Genomic DNA, 9,995 nt, shown 5'->3' with positions numbered 1-9,995 from the left:
GAGAAAGAATAAGGAATGGGAATTGGCTATTGAATTGTACAAAGTAGGTGTTGAATACTAGGAAATTAATTTCAGGGAGACAGAACATTTCTAGTATGAATCTTCAGGGCCAGTTCCATGTTCATAGTCACTGAGGAAGAAAGGACATCCAAATGGAGACAACAGGAATTAATTCTCTGGTGAGCAAGTGAGGAGTGAGTTCAATATCCAGACAGGACAATGTCCAAACAGGACTATTTTTGCCTATGCAGCTTACTGGAGAAATTACAGCACCTAAGTACGAATTATGATTCTTATGGAGGACAATCAACATTTGAGGGAGTTGCAATGATTACCACTTGGCTTATCTACATGACTATCTGATTAGCAAATTTGGGTTTCTGTTACTCTTCATGCAACAAAAGAAAGTGTTGTTGATGGAGGGAGGAGGGAAGAATTGTGCTTATAAAAAAAATCACACATGTCACATATCCAATCTGTTGTCAAATCTTGTCTTTTATACCATAGTAGTATTTCTCATATATGTCCCCTTCAGTCTTCTGATACACCAACCAAACTAATATAGGCTCTTATTTCCTCTAGCCTGGACTATTTATTATGATAGGCTCCTCTTTGATCTCTTGCCTCTGATGTCTCCCTATTCCATTTCACTGGTTACTCAACTACCAACATAATTTCTGTAAAGTACAGGTCTGACAAGGTCACCCTGTATTTTGTATGAACACAGTTGTTTGCATGTTGTCTTCTTCATCATAACGTGAGCTCATTGAGATAAGAAACCTTCTTTTCTTCCTTCCTTCCTTCCTTCCTTCCTTCCTTCCTTCCTTCCCCCCTCCTCAGTACTTATTACTTATTTCCTGGCACATAATAAGAGCTTAATAGATGCTTCTTGACTGACTGATTGAATGTGAGGTGTTTATGAGGGCCTATTTGGAGACAGACAGAAGACAGACAGAGACAGAGAGTGAGTTGTGTTGCTTCCACAACTTCAACCTTCTGGTTTTGGCTAAAGTCCTTCACTATAGTTTCATTCCTTCCTCATGAGAGGAGTGTACTCTGCCATGCTCTCTTAGTTCAAAGCCAGAGGCTTTTTTATAGCTCCTTTAGAAAAGCAGTTGCCCCAGGCAAGGACCAACAAAAGTCATTCCTAGAAGAGAAAAAAAAAAAACTTCAACTTTTTCCTTTACAGAATGACCTGTCTTGTTTCAATAAGAAACTTGGCTATTAGACCTTATATCCCCAGCAGGAGATTTTTTTACCCCAGGTGCCAGGCTCTTTAGTTTAAAGGACTGAGGCACTCCTAGCTAAGTAGCTAGTACCCTCAGGCTCAAGTCTGTTTTGTTTTGCTTTTTTTTAACCTGAATTTCCTAGTTATTGAATTTGAGTCTCTATGGACCATCATCTCATTCTAATTAATCTAGAGCATGTATCTTCTAATTTTAATCACAAAGGTTTATGCTATACCTAATCCTCATCCATGTAAAGTCCAATCTGCTTCAAAACTGCCAATATATTATGAGGTCCTGGAGTCCCCCAGTCTCAACTCTGAAACCCTGCTACTCTCTCAGATAGAGTGGGTAGGGTAAAGGAAGAGAGAGAAAACTAAGAAGAAAGGTCATCGTCTTTCCTGCTTTTCTAGGTACATTCTTGGCTTTTCATATATAAAGAAATATAAACTCAAATTTATATCCTCCCTCTCAGTGAAAAATTTGCAGCCCCTACAAATCATATTTGGCATCTCACAATGAGTGCATGAAGATACAAAAATAGAGCTTATAAAAATTAGTGTTTCACATAATTAACATAAGTAGCATGTTTAACACAGGTCTTATACAAGGAATGTGAGTCACCTAATATATGACATTCATATTATAATTGTGTGTTATTACATGCAACCCATATAATGCATTGGGGTACATAAGCATAACACAGAAGGTAGTATTTCATATCAAATATTTTGCAATGCAGTCATGACACAAGATTCAAAACCTATTTCAGATACTAGCTATATTATCCTAGGTAAGTGGCTTACCCTCCATGAGCCTCAGTTTCCTGATCTGTAATGGAGATGATAATTACACCTATCTCACAACATTATTGTGAGAATCAAATGAGATAAAACGTGCAAAAAGCACCTTAAAGTGCTATGTAAGTGTTTCTTGTAGTAATACTAGGAGTTAGACTTAAAAGAAAGAATAATAAGACAAATATAAAAATGAACTACAATACTAAGTAAAATGACAAAAAAAATAATAAGGGAGACGGAAAGTGTTATTGAAGTTCAGAGGATGAAGAAAACTTCTGACTTTGCAGGTGGTCAAGAAAGGATTCATGGAAGAGGGAATGGGATACAGAAAGCCATTACAGAAAGAACACTGAACTAAGAATTGGTAGACCCACACAAATAAAGTCAGATCTAACTAATTGGAAAAATATCAATTGCTTGTGGCTGGGTTGAGCTAATATAATAAAAATGACAATTTTACCTAAATTAAATTATATATTTAGTGCCATACCAATTAATTTACCAAAAAACTACTTTATAGAGCTAGAAAAAATAGTAACAAAATTCATTTGGAAGAATAAACGGTCCAGAATATCAAGGGAATTAATGAAAAGAAATGCTAGGGAAGGTGGACTAGCTTTACCAGATTTCAATCTGTACTATAAAGCAGCAGTCATCAAAACTACTTGGTACTGGCTGAGGAATAGAGGAGTGGATCAATGGAATAGATTAGGCACACGAGATTCAGAGGTCAATGACTATAGTGATGTATTGTTTGATAAACCTCCAGGCCCTGGTTTTTGGGATAAGAACTCACTATTTGACAAAAACTGCTGGGAAAACTGGAATATAGTATGGCAGAAACTGGGCATAGACCATTATCTAACACCATATACCAAAATCAAGTCTACATGGGTCCATGATCTAGGTATAAAGGTTGATACTGTAAGCAGTCTCCTAAAACAAGGAATAGTTTACCTATCAGACTTGTGGAGAGGGAAAGACTTTATGACTAAATTATAAGAATTAGAGAACATTATAAAATGTAAAATGATAATTTTGACTACATGAAATTGAAAAGCTTCTGTACAAACAAAGCCAATGTAACCAAGATTAAGAGGGAGGTGGGAAATTGGGAAAGAATCTTTACAACCTATGTCTCTGACAAAGGACTCATTTCTAAAATATACAGAGAATTGAATCAAATTTATAAGAATACAAGTCATTCCCCAATTGATAAATGGTCAAAGGATATGAACAGGCAGTTTTCAGAGAAAGAAATTAAAGCTATCTATAAGCACATGAAAAAATGCTCTAATTCACTATTGATTAGAGAAATGCAAATCAAAACAACTCTGAGGTACCACATCTCACCAGTCAGATTGGCTAAGATGACAAAACAGGAAAATGACAAATGATGGAGAGGATGTGGGCAAACTGGAACACTAATGCATTGTTGGTGGAGTTGTGAACTGATCCAGCCTTTCTGGAGAGCAATCTGGAATTACGCCCAAAGGGCTATAAATACTTTCATACTCTTTGATCCAGCAATACCATTCCTAGGGTTATATCCCAAAGAGATCATAGAAATGGGAGAAAGACCCATATGTACAAAAATGTTTATAGCAGCTCTTTTTGTGGTGGCAAAGAATTGGAAATTAAGGGGGTGCCCATCAATTGGGGATATGCATATTATGGAATACTATTGTGCTATAAGAAACGAGGAGCAGGCAGTCTTCATATTTACCTGGAGAGGCTTAAAAGAACTGATGCTGAGTGAGAAGAGTAGAACCAGGAGAAATTTATACACAGTTACAGACACAACATATGTGTGATGACCAACTTTGATAGACTGGACTCTTCTCAGCAATGCAGTGATATAAGTCAATCTCATGATGGAGAGAAAAATGTGCATTCAGAGAAAGTACTAAGTTTATATCCAAGGGGAAGCAAAATACCTGATCTTTTTCATTCTCTTATCTGGTTTTATGTCCTCTTTACCATTTTTCATTCCAGCTGGTACAATCCGTCCTTATAACCTGACCAATGTATAATATGAAAGTATTTACAGATCCTATACTTGACTATTAGCCGCCATGGGGGGGTGAGGGGAGGGAAGGGGACAAAATGTGAAATTCAAGTAATTGTGGAATTGAATCCTGTAAACTAAAAGGAAACAAACAAATTAATAAAAAAAAAAAAAAAGAATTGGTAGACCTAAGTTCTAGTCCTAGTTTGGCCATAATTTATGTGTAACCATGAACAAACCACATTATCTATGTGAGCCTCACTTTACTTGTCTGTAAAGTGGGGGAAATAATATTTGCATCAACTATGTTGCAGAGTTCTTATAAGGACTAAATAAAATAATGCATGAAAGCACTTCAGTAAGTCATACAGCACTTTATAAATATGAGTTACTATAATTAGTGGTATAATGATAATGGTAAAAATAATAACAGCCCACATTTATATAGTGTTTTAGTATTGAGAACTCATTCATTTACTGTTGTCCTTCATTATCTAAGAAAATCAAAATGACATCCCTATGTTAGGTTAATGTACAGTGTGTCTGACTGTGACTGATTAAAGCAATACAAGCTCTGAAGGCTCTACCACAGGTCAGGTACAAATAATTCATATGAACAACTGAGAAGGAGATAGCCCCAAATCTGCACATCTAATGTTTCTTTTCTCTTTGACTGAGAATTAAATTTTCCTACATTGTCCCTTTGAATTAGAAGAGCAAGGTCTGTCTCCATTTTATAGATTAGAAAACTGAGGACCAGAGAAATGAAGTGACCACACAGCTGAAATTCAAAATTAAGTCATCTGAATTAAAATATAGTGCTCTTTCTACACTTTCAAATGGCTACTGTTATTATGACTTCAAAACTAAAGTCCTCCAATGACTTATTCTGGATTCAAGGTGGTGCTTGATTCTTCAAGGCTTTGCCAATGGAATGACATATCCTACCAAGTTAGAAAGGCTTTGGGTATGGGTTTCGCAGATAAACGTGTCACTTATTTCAAACCCTTCAAACCCTCTGACTCTCTATGGACAGCCTAGAATAAACTCAGTCTGACTTTTCAGTTTTATGCTTCCTCTTTTCCCAACTCAGACTCTGTCTCCTTGTCTTTATGTGAGAATTATCCTTCATCTATTTTCTGGCACATGACAGCCTTGCCTCATTTAGCAAGAGGAAGCTTTAGTAGATGCTTTAAAATGGGGGACTTTTTTGATTCATTGATAAGTTATGCAGATTTTCCTCTTTTTTCTTTTTCCTTTATTGTCTTTAAAAAGTAGTATTTGTTATACTGGATGGCTCTTTTGGAAAGGGAGGGATACTGGAAGAAGCTATGATGATGAAAAAAATCAATAAAAGCTTAAGTTTTAGAAAAATTTCTTGCCTTTTCTTGATCTTTAATGAAGCCTGCCTTTAGGGTAGAGACTTGGGTGAAGGACTGACCTTGATGCCAAAGCAATAAGAAGAGATTGGAGAACTGAGCAAGCAGGAAGAAGGCGCTTAGTAGCCAACAGGGGAGAAAACAGTAAGATGAGAGATAAACTATGAGTGAGCCTATCAGAAGATCTGGACTAACTCAGTACTGTGAGACAGCAGGAGCCAGAGAGACAACACCAGGGATCCACAGCTCCAAGGTGGTAAGAGCTGGCCCAATAGACCAGACCTGTTGGGAGATCTCTTCTACTGCTTAGTAAAGTCTCTTTTTTCCCTGTCCCATAAGCTGGGCATGCTAGCTTTTGTTTCACATCTGTGGCTTTCAATTTCGGCTTCATTTACTTAGTATGAAGTACTTTGACCAGCAGAAATGTTAAGTCTTATGTGCATATTATGTTATGTTATGGTTATAAAGAAAAGATAAGAAAGAGAAAATTCCTCATTCTTTCTTTTTTGTTTTTTTTGCTTTTTTTGGAGGGGGGCAGGTAGGGCAATTGGGATTAAGTGACTTGCCCAAGGTCACACAACTAGATTTTTTTGTGTGTGTGCGTGTTATTAAGTGTCTGAGACCAGATCTAAACTCAGGTCCTCCTGACTACAGGGCCAGTGCTCTATTCACTGCGCCACCTAGCCACCTCGAAAATTCCTCATTCTATGGATATAAAATGTTTGTTAAGCAGCAGCTGATCTGGAGGGCTTGGAATTATGAGGATACAGTGAGAGAATGTTACCAGACTGTAGAAACCTGGCATATAAATTTAGGATTCAGCTACTCCTTGAAATTATGCACTAGTGAGAGTGGCAGGCTTTAAGGAATAAAGTATGGGCAAAATTGCTTCATTTTCAAATCACTAATCACCATTCTTAGTGGGCTGGGTTTGAAAAGAAGACCATTCTCCCTCAGAGAGAACAGAGAGCTGAAATAAAGTCATATCTACAAGAGGGAAGAGTTTCCCCCTCCTCCCAAAGTACTGGCAGCTTAGCTTGCCTTGTTTGATAGTCCTAACCACTGCCCACATCAGTATCTGACAAGAATTGGCTAATGTCAGCAAAGAACCACTAGCAACAATTTTCAAGACTGAATAATGAAGTGCTTGATAACAAGAAGGGTAGATGTCATTCCCAGCTTTTGATCATTGTTGCCAAGAATGAAAAAATGATTTACTTTAAAGTATACATGATACAGAAATATATCTCCAAGTGAATTGAGATGCCTCAGAGCAATAAGCCGTTCATCACTGCAGCAGAAACTGGATGACCCCTTGTCTCCTGTGGGTTCCTTTTTCAGATTACAAGTTGCACAATATTGTTTCTAACATCTCTTCCAACTCTGTGATTCTTTCAAAGGAGAAAAATCCTATCAGACTCATCTAATTTCTAATTAGGTTCTAATCTCATCTAATTGATGAGGAGATTAATAAATTTCATAGACATTGAAATCAAAGATTTACACACACATATGGAAAGAGAGAATAGAGAGACTTTAATCCTACTTTACTTCATCAATTCATACCAATGACTTAAATTGTTCTTTAGATCAGATTGCCTTAAATATACTATAAAATTGGTGGCTCTTTTTAACAAATAATTAACAACTGTTCAATTTCAAGATGGTAGAGTCTATGAAGTGAAATTGTGTAGTAGTTTGTTGGAGGTCTAATACCATCAAATATTTGTTATTAATTTGGATTAATATTTCAGTGCTTTGATTCCCCTGAAATGAGAAAAGAAGAGAAGGAAGATCACCAGGACACCAAAAATTCTCTTGTAGATTTATGGAAAAACTTGGACGAAAATTGCACAAGATTGGAAGGCAGGGGAGGTAGCCATCTGCATAAAGTCATTTCTGTAGAATAAGCTTTTATTAAGTATCTGTAATATGCAGTCTCTGTGCTAGGTGCTGGGCATTGGGAATTGTGCCACAAAAATTTAGGGAGTGGTGTATGATCATCACACTTGGGCAATCATTTCTTCTCAGTCTTCTTTGCTGTATCATTTTCCTACTCCCTACTCCTAAATGAGACAGATGCTTAGGCTTTGTTCTGGGCCCTTTCTTTTCTTTTTGTCATCATCTCTATATGGATAACTCCCAAATCCTACATATCCAAGCTGCATCTCTCTCCTAAACTCCAGCTCTACATTGCCAGCTATGGGCTGGATATGTCCACCTGATTGTTCCATTGGCATATCATAGCCAACATGTCCAAGATGGAACTCATGATATAGCCCCACTCCCAAACCTATCTCTCCACCAAAATTCTCTGTTTCTGCTGAAGGTGCCAGCATCTTTCCAGTCACCCAGGTTCATAACTTTGGAGTCAACCTTGATTCTTCCTTATCCTTTATCACCACCATCTTCATGTCTAATTCGGTGCCAAATCTTTTATAAAAAATAAATATTAGCTTATCATGAATAATTATAAACTTGACAATCATAAAAAAGACAAGAAAGCTATATATGAAACTATGCATTGACCATCTATATAGTTTGCTTTTTAAGTATTTATCAACTTTAATATGACAGTACTGATTCAGCCCTCCTTGTCTGTTTCCTCTTCTAAACTTCATTCTTTTCTCTTCTGTGGATTTTACTTGTTTTTTTAGCATCATGATCACTGACCTTATTCCCTTATGCAATACTTGCCCCTCCCTCTTAAACCCTACTTTGTAACAAATAACATGATCCAGCAAAACAAATTGGCGGTTTACTGACTCCATTTATATCTGATGCATAAGTACTCTTCTTTTACCTCCCACTTCCTGTACCCTGGTTGCAATCCTGATTATCTCTTACCTGGGGCATTATAATATCCTCATTATTGACCACCCTGCTTCCATTCTCTCCCCTTCTCTACTCCTTCTTCAACACAGCTGCTGACGTTCCTAAAGCACCAATTTGATCATTTCACTCCCCTACTCAAAAATCTTCAGATAATGTTCCCATTATGTTCACCATTTGAGCCAGCATTGAGGCCTCTGATTTAAATTATGATGTGCAGAACTTTCGAGTAGTTCCAGAGGATAACAACGAAAATGATGAGAAAAAGTGGGAAAATGGACCCTGAGGAAAAAGGCTAAAGGAATTTAGGTTTCTGAACTCAGAGAAGAGAAGGCTAAAGAGAGGCCATCTTCAGGTACAGTAATAAATAATGTACACATGATGGTGAACAGCTGTTATCCATTTATACAGCAGACAAGTCACAAGGGAATGAGCTTAAATTGCAGCAGATTAGGCAGTAGGATAAATTTCCGGGCTACAGATTTTCCAAAGCACCAAAAAGTTTGTGAAAGAATCACCTCCTTGGGAAATTCTGATGAAGAGTACAAAGGGCTAGGTTGATTTCAGGGAGGTCTCACTTGCAGACAGGGGGATAGATTTGATGACCTCTCAGAGGACCTTTTAGCCTGAGGATTCTTAATGTAACTGTGGTCAAATGCCAACTTTCAATTTGTCACTATTCCATAACTAGATATGCTATTATCAACACCCAAAAAGGAACCAAGGGAAGGCATACATACACATATATATGTATGTATGTATACATATACCTGTATGTATAACATGTGTGTGCATAAAACAATATGGTACGGTGGACAGAGATCTGGTCTTGAAACTGGGAAGATCTGGATTCAAGTCTTGCCTTTGACACAAACCTCCTGTGTGACCCTGGGCAAATCACTTAAACTGTCAGTTTTTTAGAAAACTCTCTAAGGCTATGAGCTACAGAGAAGATGCCAACCTATACTGGTAGAGGGAGTTTCTTCATCAGGGAATTTCCTATATCAATGAAACTCCTATTCCTTCGTATTTATATATGTGTATAGCTAGGTGGGACAGTGGATGGAGTACTGTACCTGGAGTCAGGAAGGGTCATCTTCCTGAGTTCATATCTGGCCTCAGACACTAACCAGCTGTAGGACCCTGGGCAAGTCATTTAACCCTGTTTGCCTCAGTTTCCTCATCTGTAAAATTAGCTGAAGAAGGAAAAAGCAAAACCACTCCCAGTATCTTTGCCAAGAAAACCCCAAATGAGATCATGAAGAGTTGGATATGACTGAAAAGACTGAACAATACCACCATCTGCATATGTGTGGTGTGTATATAAGACTATTTGTACATGTATGAGTATAAATGGATATGTAGTATATGAATATGTGAATGTATATACTTAGATACACGTCTGGCACATAATAGGCATTTAATCAATGCTTGTTGTTTGAATGAAGATTTGTGTGTGTGTGTGTGTGTGTGTATGCACACGCATGTATATACCAAACCTTTGGACTAGGTGAATTTGGGCATTTAGTTTAGAAATTGGGGTCTTAAAGGTAGAAAGCTCCAAGAACTGCCTTTAATACAGTGCAGTGAAAACACAGAGTATGCCATATGAACCCCACTTGGGAAATTTAAATAAAGAGCTTTAGATATGTAACGTGATTTGGCAAGAGCCCGGTTTGAATGTGGTTGTGAGGTCCCCACGAGCCACATATGCTTTTACTAAGCTGTGCTATTCCTCCCTTTCATAGCC

General features: G+C 37.4%; 1 long non-coding RNA gene across 1 annotated transcript in view; it reads right to left on the bottom strand.

Annotated features, from left to right (window-relative positions):
* LOC138163115 (uncharacterized) overlaps positions 1 to 8,534 on the bottom strand; it is a 222,883-nt gene extending 214,349 nt beyond the window's left edge. Inside the window, exon 1 of the long non-coding RNA XR_011168798.1 lies at positions 8,261 to 8,534. This is a non-coding gene — a long non-coding RNA (uncharacterized lncRNA). The remainder of the gene's footprint in view (positions 1 to 8,260) is intronic.
* Between the last annotated feature and the right edge of the window lie 1,461 nt (positions 8,535 to 9,995).

Source organism: Petaurus breviceps, unplaced genomic scaffold (genome assembly GCF_028583685.1).
Source record: "Petaurus breviceps papuanus isolate PSGF00001 unplaced genomic scaffold, PetGlider_PUasm1.0 187, whole genome shotgun sequence".
Taxonomy (NCBI): domain Eukaryota; kingdom Metazoa; phylum Chordata; class Mammalia; order Diprotodontia; family Petauridae; genus Petaurus; species Petaurus breviceps.
The sequence above is the reverse complement of the archived record's forward strand: the minus strand, read 5'-3'. Positions and strand labels throughout refer to the sequence as shown.